Source organism: Meriones unguiculatus, chromosome 9 (genome assembly GCF_030254825.1).
Source record: "Meriones unguiculatus strain TT.TT164.6M chromosome 9, Bangor_MerUng_6.1, whole genome shotgun sequence".
Lineage (NCBI taxonomy): Eukaryota > Metazoa > Chordata > Mammalia > Rodentia > Muridae > Meriones > Meriones unguiculatus.
The window spans coordinates 38,854,016-38,872,668 of record NC_083357.1 but is presented as its reverse complement, the minus strand read 5'-3'; the positions used below and the strand labels follow the sequence as shown (position 1 = coordinate 38,872,668).

Below are 18,653 nucleotides of genomic sequence, written 5' to 3'. Positions count from 1 at the left end.
GAGAACACAGATATCAGCCCAGGCTACTATACCCTGCAAAACTCTCAGTCCTCATAGACGGAGAAAACAAAATATTCAATGACAAAAACAAATTTCAACAATACCTACAAACAAATCCAGCATTACAGAAGACACTAGAAGGGAAAAATACAACCCAAGAAAACTAGCTACACTTAAGAAAACACAGGAAATAAATATCCCCACTACAGTAAAACAAAATGCAACCAAGCACACAGCCAGCATCAAATTCAAAGGATCTAACAGCCACTGGTCATTAATCTCTCTCAATATCAATGGACTTAATTCTCCAATAAAAAGACACAGACTAACAGAATGGATGCATAATCAAAACCCAGCAATCTGTTGTATACAAGAAACACACCTAAGTCACAAAGATAGACATTACCTGAGGGTAAAGGGATGGAAGACGGCTTTCCAAGCAAATGGATGCAAGAAGCAAGCAGGAGTAGCCATTCTAATATCTGATAAAATAGTCTTTCAACCAAAATTAATCAAAAAAGATGGGGAAGGACACTTCATACTCATCAAGGGAAAATTCCACCAAGAAGACATCACAATCCTGAACATCTATGCCCCAAATACAAGGGCACCCACATTTGTGAAAGAAACATTGATAAAACTTAAACCACACATAGGTCCCCACACACTAATAGTGGGAGACTTCAACACCCCACTCTCAACAAAAGACAGGTCAACTAAACAGAAAGTAAACAAAGAAACAATATCTCTAACAGAGGTCATGAATCAAATGGACCTAACAGACATTACAGAACCTTACATCCAAACACAGCGCCTCATGGAACGTTCTCCAAAATAGACCACATAGTTGTTCACAAAGCAAGCCTCCACAGATACAAGAAGATTGAAATAATCCCTTGTATCCTGTCTGATCACCATGGAATAAAGCTGGACCTCAATAACAACAGAAATAGCAAAAAGCCTACACATACATGGAAACTGAACAACTTGCTACTAAATGACAGCTGGGTCAGGGAAGAAATAAAGAAAGAAATTAAAATCTTCCTAGAACTCACTGAAAATGAAGACACAACATACCCAAACTTGTGGGACACAATGAAGGCAGTGCTAAGAGGAAAGTTCATAGAACTAAGTGCCTTCAAGAAGAAATTTGAAACATCTCATACAAGCAACTTAATGGCTCACCTACAAGTCCTAGGGGAAAAAAAAGAAGCAGAACATCACAGAGGAGTTGATGGCTGGAATTAATCAAACTCGGGGCTAAAATCAATGAATTAGAAACAAGTAAAACAATTCAAAGAATCTATGAAACCAAGAGCTGGTTCTTTGAAAAAATCAACAAGTAAGCCAAACTAACTAAAAGGCAGAGAGGCACTATCCAAATAAATAAAATCAGAAATGAAGAGGGGGACATAACTACAGACACCGAGGAAATCTAAAAAAATCATTAGGTCTTAATTCAGAAGCCTATAGGCCACAAAATTTGAAAATCTAAATGAAATGGACAATTTTTCTTGCTAGAGTCCACTTACCGAAGCTGAATCAAGACCAGGTAAATCAATTAAACAGTCCTATATCCCCCAAAGAAATAGAAGCGGTCATCAAAAGTCTCCCAACCAAAAAGAGCCCAGGACCATGTGGCTTCAGCGCAGAATTCTATCAGACCTTCAAAGAAGAGCTAACACCAATTGTGTTAGCTCTTCAAACTATTCCACAAAATAGAAACTGAAGGAACATTACCAAACTCATTCTGTGAAGCCACAGTTACCTTGGTACCTAAACCTCACAAAGACTCAACAAAGAAAGAGAATTTCAGGGAAATCTCCCTTATCAACATTGATGCAAAAATACTCAACAAAATACTCGCAAACCGAATACAAGAACACATCAAAGATATCATCCACCATGACCAAGTAGGCTTCATCCCAGGTATGCAGGGATGGTTCAATATATGGAAATCCATCAATGTGATCCACCATATTAACAAACTGAAAGAAAAAAACCACATGATAATCTCCCTAGATGCTGAAAAAGCATTTGACAAAATCCAATATCCATTCATGTTTAAAGTATTGGAGAGATCAGGGATACAAGGCACATATCTAAACATAGTAAAGGCGATATACAGCAAGCCTATAGCCAACATCAAACTGAACGGAGAGAAACTTAAAGCAATCCCACTGAAATCAGGGACAAGACAAGGCTGCCCACTCTCTCCATATCTCTTCAACATAGTTCTGGAAGTCCTTGCTAGAGCAATAAGACAGTTGAAGGAGATCAAGGGGATACAAATTGGAAAGGAAGAAGTCAAATTATCACTATTTGCAGATAATATGATAGTATACATGAGTGACCCCAAAAACTCTACCAGGGAACTCCTACAGCTGATAAACACTTTCAGCAAAGTGGCCGGATACAAAATTAACTCAAAAAAAAAATCAGTAGCCCTCCTGTATACAAAAGACAAAAGGGCTGAGAAAGAAATTAGGGAAACAACACCCTTCACAATAGCCACAAATGACATAAGGTACCTCGGAGTAACCCTAACCAAGGAAGTCAAAGACTTGTATGAAAAAAATTTCAAGTCGCTGAAGAAAGAATTAGAAGAAGATATGAGAAGATGGAAAGATCTCCCATGCTCATGGCTTGGCAGGATTAACATAGTAAAAATGGCCATCTTACCAAAAGCAATCTACAGATTCAATGCAATTCCCATCAAATTACCAACACAATTCTTTACAGACCTGGAAAGAAAAATTCTCCACTTCATATGGAATAACAAGAAACCCAGAATTGCTAAAACAATCCTCTACAATAAAAGATCTTCTGGAGGTATCTCCATCCCTGATCTTAAGTTGTACTATAGAGCAACAGTTTTAAAAACTGCATGGTACTGGCATAGAAACAGAATAGTGGATCAATGGAACCGAACAGAGGACCCAGAAATAAATCCACACACTTATGGACACTTGATCTTTGACAAAGACGCCAAAACCATACAATGGAAAAAAGATAGCATCTTCAACAAATGGTGCTGGTCCAACTGGATGTCTACATGTAGAAAAATAAAAATAGATCCATACTTATCACCCTGCACAAAACTGAAGTCCAAGTGGATCAAAGACCTCAACATAAAACCAGACACATTAAATCGGCTAGAAAAAAAAAAAGTGGGGAATACCCTAGAACTCATTGGTACAGGAAAAAACTTCCTGAACAGAACACCAACAGCACAGGCTCTAAGAGCAACAATCAATAAATGGACCTCATGAAACTGAAAAGCTTCTGTAAAGCAAAAGACACCATCATCAAAACAAAGCGACTGCCTACAGATTGGGAAATAATCTTCACCAACCCTTTATCTGACAGAGGACTCATATCCAGTATATATAAAGAACTAAAGAAGCTGAAAAGCAGCAAACCAAGTAATCCAATTAAAAAATGAGGAACAGAGCTAAACAGAGAATTCTCGACAGAGGAATACCGAATGGCAGAGAAGCACTTAAAGAAATGTTCAACCTCATTAGCCATTAGGGAAATGCAAATCAAAACAACCCTGAGATTTCACCTTACACCCATGAGACTGGCCAAGATCAAAAACTCAAGTGACAACACATGCTGGAGAGGTTGTGGAAAAAGGCAAACCCTCCTCCACTGCTGGTGGGAATGTAAACTTGTACAACCACTCTGGAAATCAATCTGGCGCTTTCTCAGACAACTAGGAATAGCGCTTCCCCAAGATCCAGCCATACCACTCCTAGGCATATATCCAAAAGAGGCTCAAGTACACAAAAAGGACATTTGCTCAACCATGTTTGTAGCAGCTTTATTTGTAATAGCCAGAAGCTGGAAACAGCCCCGATGCCCCTCAACTGAAGAATGGATGCAGAAATTGTGGTACATCTATACAATGGAATATTACTCTTCAATGAAAAATAAGGAAATCATGAAATTTGCAGGTAAATGGTGGGACCTGGGAAGGATCATCCTGCGTGAGTTGTCCCAGAAGCAAAATGACACACACGGTATATACTCATTCATATAGACATACAACATAGGACAAACCCACTAAAACCTGTGCATCTAAAGAAACTAAGCAAGAGAGAGGACCCTAACTAAAATGTCCAATCCCCATCCGGAAAGGCAAAGAGGATGGACATCAGAAGAAGAAGAAAACAGGAAACAAACTAGGAACTTGCCACAGAGGGCCTCTGAAAGGCTCTGCCCTGCAGACTATCAAAGCAGATGCTGAGCCTGATGGCCAACTGTTGGGCAGAGTGAATGGAATTTTATGTAAGAAGTGGGAAATAGTAAGAGCTGGAGAGGACAAGGTCTCCACAAGGAGAGCAACAGAAGAAGAAAATATGAACACAGGGAACTTCCCAGAGACTCATACCCCAACCAAGGACTATTCATGGAGATAACCTAGAACCCCTGCACAGATGTAGCCCATGGCAGTTCAGTGTCCAAGTGGGTTCCATAGTAATGGCAAGTGGGACTGCCTCTGACATAATCTGATTGGCCTGCTCTTTGACCACTTCCCCCCGAGGAGAGATCAGCCTTCCAGTCTCTGAAGAAAGAAATAAAAGAAGATATCAGAAGATGGAAAAATCTCCCATACTCATGGCTTGGCAGGATTAACATAGTAAAAAATGGCCATCTTACCAAAAGCAATGTATAGATTCAATGCAATTCCCATCAAATTAGCATCACAATTCTTTACAAACCTTGAAAGAAAAATTCTCAACTTCATATGGAATAATAAGAAACCCAGAATCACACACACACAAAAATCCTCTACAATAAAAGTTCTTCTGGAGGTATCTCCATCCCTAACCTCAAGCTGTACTATAGAGCAACAGTAGTAAAAGCTGCATGGTACTGGCATAGAAACCGACTGGTGGATCAATGGAACCGAACAGAAGACCTAGAAATAAACCCACACACTTATGGACACCTGATTTTTGACAAACATTCAATGAAGAAAAGATAGTATCTTAAACAAATGGTGCTGGTCTAACTGGGTGTCTACATGTAGAAAAATGCAAATAGATCCATATTTATCACCCTGCACAAAACTAAAGTCCAAGTGAATCAAAGACCTCAATATAAAACGAGACACACTTACCCTGTTAGAAGAAAAAGTCATTGGCACAGGAGACAATTTCCTGAACAGAACACCAACAGCACAGGCCCTAAGATCAACAATCAATAAATTGGACCTCATGAAACTGAAAAGCTTCTGTAAAGCAAAGGACAGTGTTGTTAGAACAAAACGACACCCTACAGATTGGGAAAGGATCTTCACCAACCCTGTATCTGACAGAGGGCTAATATCTGGAATATATAAAGAACTCAAGAAGCTGAAAAGCAGCAAACCAAGTAATCCAATTAAAAAATGGGGTACAGAGCTAAACAGAAGATTTTTCAATAGAGGAATATTGAGAAACACTTAAAGAAATGCTCATCCTCCTTAGTCATCAGGGAAATGCAAATCAAAACGACCCTGAGATTTCACCTTATACCCATCAGAATGGCTAAGATCAAAAACTCAAGTAACAGCACATGCTGGAGAGGTTGTGGAGAAAGAGGAACCGTCCTCCACTGCTGGTGGGAATGTAAACTTGTACAACCACTTTGGAAGTCAATCTGGTGCTTTCTCAGACAATTAGGAATAGCGCTTCCTCAAGATCCAGCTATAACACTCCTAGGCATATATCCAAAAGATGCTCAAGTATACAGCAAGGACATTTGCTCAACCATGTTCAACCATGTTAGTAGTAGCTCTATTTGTAATGGCCAGAATCTGGAAACAATCCAATAGGGGAATGGATACAGAAATTGTGGTCCATTTACACAATGGGATACTACTCGGCAATTAAAAAGAAGGAAATCATGAAGTTTGCAGGAAAATGACAGGAAGTAGAAAAGATCATCCTGAGTGAGGTATCCCAGAAGCAGAGAGACACACATACTATATACTCACTTATAAGTGCCTACTAGACATATAATATAGGACAATCATATTAAAATTTGTACACCTAAGAAAATTAATCAAGAAGGAGGACCCTGGGTAAGATGTTCAATCTTCCTTCAGAAAGGCAAATGAGATGGACATCAGAAGAGGGAGAAAACAGGGAATGGGACAGGAGCCTATCACAGAGGGCCTCTGAAAGACTCCACCCAGCATGGTATCAAAGCAGATGCTGAAATGCATAGCCAAACTTTGGGCAGAGTGCAGGGAATCTTATGAAAGAAGGGTGAGATAGGAAGACCTGGAGAGGAGCTCCACAAGGAGAGCAACAGAACCACAAAATTTGGGCACAGGGGTCTTTTCTGAGAGTGATAGTCCAACCAAGGACCATTCATGGAGATAACCTAGAACCCTTGCACAGATGTGCCCATGGCAGTTCAGTGTCCAAGTGGGTTCCCTAGTGATGGGAACTCTGACATAAGCTGATTGGCCTGCTCTTCAATCACTTCCCCCTGAGGGGGGAACAGCCTTACCAGTCCACAGAGGAAGACAATGCAGCCATTCCTGATGAGATTTGATAGACAAGGATCAAAAGGAAGTGGAGAAGGATCTCCCCAATCAGTGGACTGGGGGAGTGGCATGGGTGGTGAAGAGGGAGGGAGGGTGAGATTGGTAGGGGAAAAGGGAGGGAACTACAGGTGGAAGACAAAGTGAATAAACTGTACTTAACAAAAAGATTGATTTATTATTTACACAGTACTCTGCCTGCATGTGTACCTGCATGCCAGAAAACAGCAGCATTTTAGATGGTTATAAGCCACCATGTGGTTGCTGGGAATTGAATGCAGGACCTTAGGAGGAACAGTCAGTGCTCTTAACCTCTGATCCATCTCTCCAGCCCCTATGATTCTATTTCTTTGTTAAATTCTGCTTTCATATCTGAATTATTTTCCTTATTTCATTGAACTGTTTTGTTTTCAGCCTTCATCAAGGATATCCTCTTTAAGGATTGTGACCATATTCATAATTGCTATTTTGAAGTCCCTGTTTTGTAATTCAGCTAAATTATTTTTCTTAGTACATTTTAAAATAGAGCTACTGGTTTCTGGAGAAAAAATACTGTTATTTATTATCATTATTATTATTACTATTATTGTGCAGGGATTATTATTATTGTTGTTGTTGTACAGGGATCTAGGCACCTAGATGTTTGTTGCCATAGTTGTCTGGTCTTGCCTTTGTTGAGTGGGTACTTGGTTCCTTGGTTGCTTCTGTCCCAATCTGTCAGTCTTCAATCTTGGATCAGCCTCCGATAATCGTTTCAGCCTCCAGCTAGTCTCTCGATCTGAATTTCTGTTTACAGTTCAGAATCTGAGCAATGTCAGATTATAAAGCAGACTAACTGCAGAGTTTTCTTAAATAGGACTTGAAGTCTGGCTCCATAAAGGGCAGCAGAGGCACAACCAAGGGTACACAGGCTTTAGTCACAGATGACAACGAATCCAAAGGGGATGCAGGTGGGTTAGAAGGAGGATCAAGCAGTGCCATTCTAAGAGTACTATACAGGATACAGAATAAAAGATGAAGGAGGCCACAGGTAACACAGGTATGTTATGTGGCAGGTGTCAGGTCCCCATTAGAGAGAGGTTCTGTGGATCAGTGGGATTCATGAAAGAAAACAACAGGATGAGAGGTATGGCTGCAGAGAAAGGGACCTGTGAGAAAGGACTAGAGGTTCCCTGAGTCCACACCATGAGATTGAGTCCCAAGGGTATGGAGGTGGGCAGGGAGGAAGTTTCCAGGGTAGCATGGGAAGTGGAGGATATAGCTTTATCAGTGATCTGGACAATCCATAATGGAGGAGTGGAAGAGGGCACAGGTAGACTACCTGAAATCCATATGTGGGACTGTGGGGTCCTTGGGAGAGAATGGTTATATGGAGCATAAGGGAGACAAAAAGAAATGGACATAAGCTAGGGGTTGCTGAGGAAAAGGAAGCACTAGCTGGATGCTAGAGTGAATTCCTATTAGAATTGTTAAGCCAAATGTGTGATTCTTTAAGATATGAGTGGCTATTTCCAAATTGCTTTCACAAATATAAAGCAGTTTGTATACTTCTAGTAAGCATGTCAGGAATATCTTTTCTGTCATAACTTCCTAGGGCTGTTACTTTTTTTTTTCTTTTTTCCATGCTAACGATTAGGGTCAGGGCATCTCATATTAAATTGTAGAAAATATTTAACCACTGCTCTACCCCACCGTGAATATTTTTTGTTTTACTAACCTATAGTTATATTCCGTAACACAGTTGAATGAACTTGGCATTTTAGCTTCAGCTACTTGGGAGGGTGACATATGAGAATTACTTGAAGTCAAAGATAGGTTTGAAAAGCAATTTTAAATGAAAAAATATTGTTGGTATAATGTTCTTGTGGAATGTATATAATTTACCTTTGTCCATTTAAATGCTGATTTCTCTACCACACTATCTGGTTTCCTTTTCAAAATTTCTGTATTTTTTTTTAATTACTTATAGTTTATTCACTTTGTATCCTAGCGGTAGCCCACTCCTTCATCCTTTGCCAATCTCACCCTCCCTCCCTCATCTCCTCCCATGCTCCTCCCCAATTCTACTGATAGGGGAGGTCCTCCTCCCCTTCCATTTGACCATAGCCAATCAGGTCTCATCAGGACTGGCTGCATTATCTTCCTCTGTGGACTGGTAAGGTTGCTCCTCCATCAGGGGGAGGTGATTAAAGAGCCAGCCACCGAATTCATGTCAGAGACAGTCCCTGTTTCCATTACTAAGGACCCACTTGGAGACTGAGCTGCCACGGGCTACATCTGTGCAGGAGTTCTAGGTTCTCCATGCATGGTCCTTGATTGGACTATCAGTCTCAGAAAAGACCCCTGTGCCCAGATATTTTGGTTCTGTTGCTCTCCTTGTGGAGTTCCTGTCCCCTCCAGGTCTATCTCCCCCTTCTTTCGTAAGAGTCCCTGCACTCTGACCAAGGTTTGACCATGAGTCTCAGCATCTGCTTTGATACACTACAGGGTAGAGTCTTTCAGAGGCCCTCTGTGGTAGGCTCCTGTCCTGTTCTGTTTTCTCCCTCTTCTGATGTCCATCCCGTTTGCCATTCTGAGTGAGGATTGATCATCTTACCCAGGGTCCTCCTCCTTGCTTAGCTTAGTGTACAGATTTTATGTTTATCCTACATTATATGTCTGATATCCACTTATAAGTGAGTATATAGCATGTCTGTCTTTCTGCTTCTGGGATACCTCACTCAGGATGATCTTTTCTAGTTCCCGTCATTTTCCTGCAAATTTCATGATTTCCTTTTTAATTGCCGAGTAGTATCCCATTGTATAAATGGACCACAATTTCTGTATCCATTCCTCCATTGAGGGACATCTGGGTTGTTTCCAGATTCTGGCTATTACGAATAAAGCTGCTACAAACATGGTTGAGCAAATGTCCTTGCTGTATACTTGAGCATCTTTTGGATATATGTCTAGGAGTGTTACAGCTGGATCTTGAGGAAGCGCTATTCCTAATTGTCTGAGAAAGCACCAGATTGACTTCCAAAGTGGTTGTACAAGTTTATGTTCCTACCAGGAGTGGAAGAGGGTCCTCTTTTCCCCACAACCTCTCCAGCATGTGTTGTCACTTGAGTTTTTGATCTTAGCCATTCTGATGAGTGTAAGGTAAAATCTCAGGGTCACTTTGACTTGCAATTCCCTGATGACGAAGGAGGATGAGCATTTTCTTTAAGTGTTTCTCTGCCATTCGATATTCCTCTATTGAGAATCTTCTGTTTAGCTCTGTACCCCATTTTTAATTTGGATTATTTGACTTCTTGTTTTTTACTTCTTGAGTTCTTTATATATTCTGAATATTAGCCCTCTGTCAGATACAGGGTTGGTGAAGATTCTTTCCCAGTCTGTAGGCTGTTGTTTCATTCTGATGACACTGTCCTTTGCTTAACAGAAGCTTTTCATTAGGTCTTGCTACAAAAGCCTACATGCCAAAAAATTTGAAAATATAAATGAAACGGACAATTTCATTGATATATTTATCAAAATTAAATTTAAATCATGTAAATACATTAAATAGCCCTAAATTCCCCAAGGAAATAGAAGCAGTCATTAGAAGTCTCCCTTCCAAAAAAGCCCTGGGCCAGATGGTTTCAGCACAGAATTCTACGAGACCTTCAAAGAAGAGCTAACTTCAATTCGCTTCAAATTATTCCACAGAATAGAAACAGAAGGAACATGACAAAACTCATGCCATGAAGCCACAGTCAACTTGATACCTAAGCCACACAAAGACCCAACAACAAAAAAGAGAACTTCAGACCTCTCTTATGAACACTGATGCAAAAATACTCAATAAAATACTTGCAAACCGAATCCAAGAACACATAAAAGACATCATCCACCATGATCAAGTAGGCTTCAACCAAGACATGCAGAGGTGGTTCAATATATGGAAATCTATCAACATAATCCACCATATAAACAAACTGAAGGAGAAAAACCACATGGTCATCTCCTAAAGATACCGAAAACTCATTTGACAAAATCCAACACCCATTTATGTTTAAAGTCTTGAAGAGATAAGGGATACAAGGCACATACCTAACATAGTAAAGACAATAGACAGCAAGCCTATAGCTAACATCAAACTAAGTGGAGAGAAACTTACAGCACTGAAAAGAGGGACAAGGCAAGGCTGCCTACTCTGTCCATATCTCTTCAGCATAGTTCTTGAAGTCCTTGCTAGAGCAATAAGACAAATAAAGGAGATCAAGGGGATACAAACTGGAAAGGAAGAAGTCAAAGTATTACTATTTGCAAATGATATGTTAGTATACATGTGTGACCACAAAAATTCTACCAGGGATCTCCTTCAGCTGATAAACACCTTCAACAAAGTGGCTGGATACAAAATTACACCCCCACCCCCAAATATCAGTAGCCCTCCTGTATACAAAAGACAAAGGGGCTGAGAAAGAAATTAGGGAAACGACACTCTTCACAAAAACCACCAATAACATAAAGTACTTTGGTGTGACTCTAACCAAGGAAGTGAAAGACCTGTTTGAAAAAAACTTCAAGTCTCTGAAGAAAGAAATAGAAGCAGATATCAGAAGATGGAAAGATCTCCCATGTTCATGGCTTAGCAGGATTAACATAGTGAAAATGGCCATCCTGCCAAAAGCAATGTAGAGTCAATGCAATTCCCGTCAAAATACCAACACAATTCTTTGCAGAACTTGAAAGAACTATCTCAATTTCATACGAAAAAACAAAACAAAACAAAATAAAACAAAACAAAAAAAACAGAATTGCTAAAACAATCCTGTACAACAATAGATCTTCTGGAGGTATATCAATCCCTGATCTCACGCTGTACTACAGAGCAATAGTAATAAAAACTTCATGGTACTAGCATAGAAACAGAATGGTGGATCAATGGAATTGAATAGAAGACCAGAAATAAACCCTCACATCTACAGATACTTGATTTTTGACAAAGAAGCCAAAACCATACAGTGGAAAAAAAGACAGCATCTTCAACAAATGGTGCTAGTCACTATCTGGTTTCAATCCAGACATTGCATTGTGATATTTATTCTAAGTGTCACTTGTCTCAAGTCTGTGTAAACATGCCACCATTTGTTCTCTGTATTGTCAATAAAACCACCAGCCAATACTAAGTAATGATGAGAATAGGTTGGGGTATCCTGGTCCAGAGGGGAGAAGGAAGTGAATGGGAGGAGTTGGAGAGGAGAGATCAGCAGGAGAGGACTTGAAACCACGAGGAGAAATTAACTAACTGGACCTAAGATATGGCTAAAAGCAAGTATAATGTGGGAAATCTCAATGGGAGGAAACTATGCAAGCTTGGAAGTTTAGGATGGAGTAATTATTGCCCAGCATTGTGCTCTAGATTAATTAAATAAATCCTGGTCTCTGTGTGGTGATTTGGGTATACAGCTGGTTTAGGAATAACTACTGTTTAACTAAAAGATAAATCAATAATAAATATTAATCTTCAACAACAAAAAATTAAAAGCAATTTTAATAAAATAACAATTATTTGTAGTTCATTATTTGTATGTTTTGAATATATTTAGGTATTTCTTTTCCTGTTACCTATATAGATCCTTTGACCATTTTCCCATTACACAGATTATTTATTATTTTGTATTTTGTTGGGCAGGGAATGAAACCAGATGCTTATGAACGGTAGGGTGTCAGTCCCTTTACCACTGAGCTCTGTTGCTAGCTACATAGTGATATTTTAAGACAGTCACTTCTGTCCATGTCTGAGATCCCAAGCACACAACTTTGAAATCTGGTAGAGCCAAGCTGATGTCACCTTCAGGCCTATGGGTCCTGCCTTGATGTCCCCTTGTCTTCCCTATTCTCAGACAATTGATTTGGGTTCAAGCTGCTGGGGGTGTACGATGCTGCCCTGCTTAACAACTACAGATTTTAGAAAAGCTACTTTCTTGACTTTCATTTCATCCAGCTTGCTACACGTACATTACAGGTTTCATGTCTAATTTTCCAAATCTCACAATAAAAACATTAGCATATTGACAACTCAGTTACCTTTAGATTGGACCTAAATGAGAATATGTCAAGCAAGATAGAAGCTTTTCTGAAACTTGTTAATCTTTTTTTTTAACCTTAAAGAAAGGGTGGAAATTAGTTAAAAGTGGTAATGAAGGGCTATAAGGGGAAGGCAAAAGATACCTGAACTCTTATTGATACATAGATGCATGTAGTGTTTTGCATAAATCCAACCCCTCTCTTACTGTCTCACCACCACCTTCCCTTCACAATTCTATGCTGTTGTTTTGAGCCCGCTGAGTGCTGCCAACACGTGCCTGGGTCTAGTGCCATCCACTAGAACATGTGTAGCCTATGAGGAGTTACAACCGGGAAGAAAATTAGCGCATTTCCCTCTGTCAGCAGCCATGAACTGCCAGCAGCTTATGGTGATGGGTGGGACTTTGTGAACTTCATTTCCATCCATGCCGGGATTGCAGCTGGCTTTATCTTGTGCAGGTTTTGAATTTGCAGCTACCGATGCTGTGAGCTCATTGTGCAATGGCAGCACTCTCAAGTCCAGCAAACACTGTTTTACAGCTGTCTTCCACGAGATTGCTTCTAAGGCCTGATTTATACGATGAAACTCATACCCAGTACTGTTAACTTGGCCAAGAACATGTAGGACCTACTATTATCACTCCGTTAAACTGTCCCTAAATAATTATCTTTATACTCAGAGATTGCTGTCTGTCTCGTCCCTCAGCAGAGAAGCTTCTTTTTGCAGTAGGTATAGTATGCGGTACTATAGAGAATCAGAATTAGTCACTGTGCAGAAAACAAGGGACTGCAGAGAGAGTGGCAGTAGACTATATGTGGAGGATATTTTTTCTCATTTATTTATTTTATTCACTTTACATCCTTGTAGCCCCTTTCCTCCTCCCCTCCCCCAGCCTTACCCCTTCCTCTCACTCCTTTCCCTCCTCCCCTTTTCCTCAGAAAATGTGAACTTCCTTTCCCATCCACCCCAGCTCATCAAATTTCATCAGGACTGATCTTGAGTCCTCTTCCCCTGTGGCCTGTCAAGGCAGTGCCACCAGGGGACAGTGATCTGAAAGCAGGCAAGTGAAGCCATGTCCGATGCAGTCTCACTTCACTTCCTAGAGGACCCACATGAAGCCTAAGCTGGCCATCTGCTACATCTTTGTAGGGGGCCTAGGTCCAGTTCATGTATGCTCCTTGGTTGATGCTTCAGTCTTAGCAAACCCCTCTGGGCCCTGGTTAGTTGGCTCTGTTGTTTATCTGTTGTTGTGGAGCTCCTGTCAATTCTGGGTTCTTTTCTGTTTTCTCCCACTGTTCCCCAAGAATCCCTATGCACCGACCAATGTTTAGTTGTGACTCTCAGCATCTGTTTTGAGATGCTGCTAGGTAAAGCCTCTCAGAGGACAACTCTGACAGGTCCTTGTCTGCAAGCTTAGCAGAGTATTGTTCATAGTGTCAGGGGTTGGCATTCTCTGATAGAGTGAGTCTTTGGTTGGGCCAGGTATCAGTCGGGCATTCCCTCAATTTCTGCTCTATCTGCGACATCTTGGAATTCTTTACATGTTCTCAATAATATTCTCCTGTCAGGTCAATATTTGGCAATGATTTTGTTCTCTCTTAGGTTGCCTAATCATTCTATTGTTCTGTTTTTATGTAGAAGATTGCAAATAACATATAATTCCACTTGCCACTTCTTGCTATTATTTTCTGGGTTTGCAGAGTGCTATTCAGAAAGTTCTTAATTATGCCTTTGTCTTGAAATACTTTCCCACATGAGGTATTTTTAAATAATTACTATCCATAGTTTAATCCAAGGGCTTAAGAATTTGAGGGTGGAGCTAAGACATTAGCCTGTTTAAATGACATCCAGGTGATCACATCACACTGTCAAGACCTGCAAACTTCTGCATTAATTAAATGATCTATAATATTAGAAATGAGAAGCCAATGCATCATATGGTCCAGGTAATACTTTTTCTTATGTATGTTACACCATTCTTTTTTTTAATTCTTTATTAATTACACTTTATTCATTTTGTATCCCCCCTGTGGTTCCCTCCCTCCTCCCATCCCAGTCCCTCCCTTCCTCCATCCTCTGCATGCATGTCCTTCCCCAAGTCCACTGATAGGGGAGGTCTTCTTTTCCTTCCTTCTGATCCTAGTCAATTAGGTCTCATCAGGAGTGGCTGCATTGTCTTCTTCTGTGGCCTGGTAATGTTGCTTCCCCCCTCAGGATTTGGTAATTAAAGAGCAGGCCAATCAGTTCATGTCAGAGGCAGTTCCTGTTCCTATTACAATGGAACCCACTTGGATACTGAACTGCCATGGGCTACATCTGTGCAGGGGTCTTAGGTTATCTCCATGCATAGTCCTTGGTTGGAGTATCAGTCTCAGGAAAGACCCCTGTGCACAGAGCTTTTGTTTCTGTTGCTCTCCTTGTTGAGTTCCTGTCCTCTCCAGATCTTACTGTTTCCCACTTCACACCATTCTTTAAAAAAGGGATCATGGGGGCTGGAGAGATGGTTTAGCGGTTAAGATCACTGGCTACTCTTCCAGAGGTCCTGAGTTCAATTCCCAGCAACCACATGGTGGCTCATTAGCCATCTATAATATGATCTGGTGTGCAGGTGTACATGCAGATAGAGCACACATATACATTACATAAATAAAATAAAAAAAATAAAATTTATGTTTGAAGTCACAACAGTGGCAGACCAGGGGTTCCAGTCATACTTCCTTGACAAACCTCTACCACAAGCTCATTACTTTGTGATGCTTTTGAAAAGTAGCAGCCCCACCTAGGGTGGTTAAAACTCTACTGTGAGCTGCTAATCACAGCCTCCATTATACACAATGCCCTGTACAAAGTTTGAGAAGCTCTTAATTATCACACACCAGTTCTCTCTATACATTTCCGCCTAGAAAAAACAGAAATCCAAATGCTGGTGAGCCAAAAACTGTGTTTATTGTAAGCATTCTTTAGCCAAGACCAACTGCTTTTATATATTATTTGATAAGTTGTGGTTTAGTTCTTTATGGCCTAAAAAAAAAAAAAAGCTGATATAGTTATATAATTATAGTTATATAATTAAATGATCTATAATATTAGAAATGAGAAGCTGTGGAGCTCCTGTCAATTCTGGGTTCTTTTCTGTTTTCTCCCACTGTTTTCTGTGGAAGCTGTGGAGCTCCTGTCAATTCTGGGTTCTTTTCTGTTTTCTCCCAAATAAGACCTGTGCTTCCTAGAAATTTATTTGCTTACTTGCAATGACAGATCATGATTAACAGTGCACTGCAGACAATATGCTCCAAAATGACAATATGATCTCCAAAAAAATTTTACTTGTGACATAACACTTGAAAGTTTCTTAGGATTTTTTTTTTTATGACTAGAAACTAGAGAATCAGAATCCTGTAGGAATAACTCTTTTCTGATCAGAAAGACAAAAGCATGCATACCAAATATACATAGTTGTAGTGGAAATAAAAGCAAGGCTGCAGAACCAATTTAAGGATGTCTTTATTTACAAGATACAAATGTTTCATATTTAACAAGAATTAAAGGACTTAATTTTACAAGGCTTTCAATTATCAAGGCCTTTATGATCAAATATACAGATGTTATACTATATATACACTATGTCCAAGTATTATACATTCATACCACTGGAAAATAGGGATGTTTTATTTTTTTCACATTAGAGTCAACTATAAAATTCTGATATGCCTTTTCAAACTTGGTCAACAAGTCAAAAGAAAAATCAAGATAATTTTTAATAACACTTAATTGTCCCTTAAAATAGGAAATACCAGCCTGTTTTTACATACAAATGATTATATGCTAATGATATCTATTATATATATGAGTCCTCATATACTGTAATACACAAAACAATTCTGTCATCATAATGGGCTCTAAGGTCTGTTTGTTTCCAAACCTGTCTTTACTTTATGTATTTAGTATTCACTTATTAAAATATACTAAAATTTGATTTTTTTTCCAAATTGATCACAATGAATTTTAGGACAAAGGACGACCCTCACCCGCCCCCCCCCCAACAAATTAACCATCTTGTAGAAGCCATTTGTTATTTAATCTTGAATACAAAAAACACACAGCATTTGGCCATGCCCTTAGCTTAAGAAGTTAACTTTAGAAGAAAATGATTTATAGAATGAAATTATTTTTTAAAAGATTAAAGGAAAAATAAAGTAATAATAAGATAGTGTCAGCTATAATTTAGAGGCCATGGTCAAAGCCTGGGTACAGGATTCCATTAACAAACGAGTACATAGATACCTTCCACTTTATTTCCTTGTGGACTTCAGGACCCAGGAGACAGTAGTCCATCTACCCATCTATATCTATTCCTTATTTCAGTTGCTAAGCTCAGTGCTCTCTATATACCTGTAACAAAAGCAAAATTGTTTCTTCCTGTACCCTAGCAAGATTCAGGGCCTTGGCAAGGTTGAATTATAACATTAAAAATACATATGAATATTTTTTGTTAATACTTAACTTAAATTTACATACATTTTGTTCCTTTGGTGAGAATTGATGATTAATAATTTTTACACTTACACATATAGCTATAAAGTCACAGGCAGGGTTTTAAAATAGATATAGTGGTTTAAAACATTTTTTTCCGGTCTAGTGAACCTATTGTTTGATAGTTATAGAAAAATAAAAACAATTTGATTCTAATGAAACTAAGAATAAAGAACTAGGAGGATCCACTACAGATATTAACATAATTCTAACAAGAGGAACTCGTTAGCCACAGTTCTTATATTCATTCACTCTTGAACAATACAACATTAAAAACTGAAAACACTACGATAGTCCTGTCTTTCAAATTTTAGGCTATAAATATCATGTGCTTATCTTGGATCTATTATCATGAACATCATTTGATGTAGGAAAGTTACCTTCTAGCAGAGATAACTGCCCAAAGAAGACCTGTGCTTCCTAGAAATTTATTTGTTTACTTGCAATGACAGATCATGATTAACAGTGCACTGCAGACAATATGCTCTGAATACCTTAAAGCTTGAGAGATAAACAAATGACATCTGAAGATAATTGGAGGGAAACCTTCTCTGTCAAAAAAGAGGAGGAAAAACACCATCATGAACTTCAGAATATTTCTGAGAAAAAGTTTTTAGAAGGCTTCAGTGGCTCTTTGATAACCATGAAGTACCATGGAATTTATGTTGAAATCAGTTCACAGAAAACACAACACAGCTGATAAAACAGAGCAGAGGAAATTAACTGTTTCACTATCTGCATATATCGTTTGTAAAAATAAAATACAGTTGATAGTATCTGAAGCATTAAAACAATACCTTCCATTCCTTTCCCTGTGCTCAGCCATTTGACTTTTCACATCACTTCTAGGAAGTTGATTCTTTATATGCTGTGGCTTAGGGTCTTCATATTAAACTTTTAGCATGAACTCATACCTGGAGATCTTTATTGCTTGGCATTATTACGAAAGTGACTAGTGGCATTTTTGATTATTGAAATCTATTTAATACTCAAGATAAAAGTATGCACCACATCTTATATTTACTAAATGGTAGACTTTCAACAAAAGCAACAATTAAGTTGAAAGTTGGTTTGCTTTTAATGAGTAAGAGTTTTATCAAAGACATATTTTCTTAAGTTTGAAGAAAGGACACTTTTCTTAAAGATGACTTTTGGACGCACAAAATTAGAGTGTACAGCATAATAAGAACAACATAGAACATTTATTTGAACAGGAAAGCAACTGATGCTATTTGCAGGCTCAATTTCTCATGAAACCCCAGTTATCTCAAGAGGTTAATTATTCTAATAACATCTTGGATTAGAGTTTACTTGAATTAATATTTTGAATATGTATGTGCACAGTATCCATGCATGTGTGTTCACATATATTTAGGAAATTGTGCACATGTGTAGAGATCTGAGGTTGATGTAAGGAGACTTCCTTGGTGCCTCTCTACCTCATGTATTGAGGCAAGGCTATTTGCTGTACCTATACTTGCTGCTTTGGCCATCTGACTAGCATGCCTGACCAAGATTTCCTGT

The 18,653-nt window shown here is 39.0% G+C and overlaps 1 protein-coding gene across 6 annotated transcripts in view; it reads right to left on the bottom strand.

Moving 5' to 3' along the window:
- Positions 1–16,082: 16,082 nt before the first annotated feature.
- The window catches only part of Fgd4 (FYVE, RhoGEF and PH domain containing 4), a 197,803-nt gene continuing 195,232 nt past the window's right edge, over positions 16,083–18,653 (bottom strand). For all 6 annotated transcript variants that reach the window (XM_060391048.1, XM_060391045.1, XM_060391046.1 and 3 more), the window contains one exon: positions 16,083–18,653. This exon is cut by the window's right edge and continues 3,215 nt beyond it. The gene's annotated coding sequence lies outside the window, so the exon portion shown is untranslated.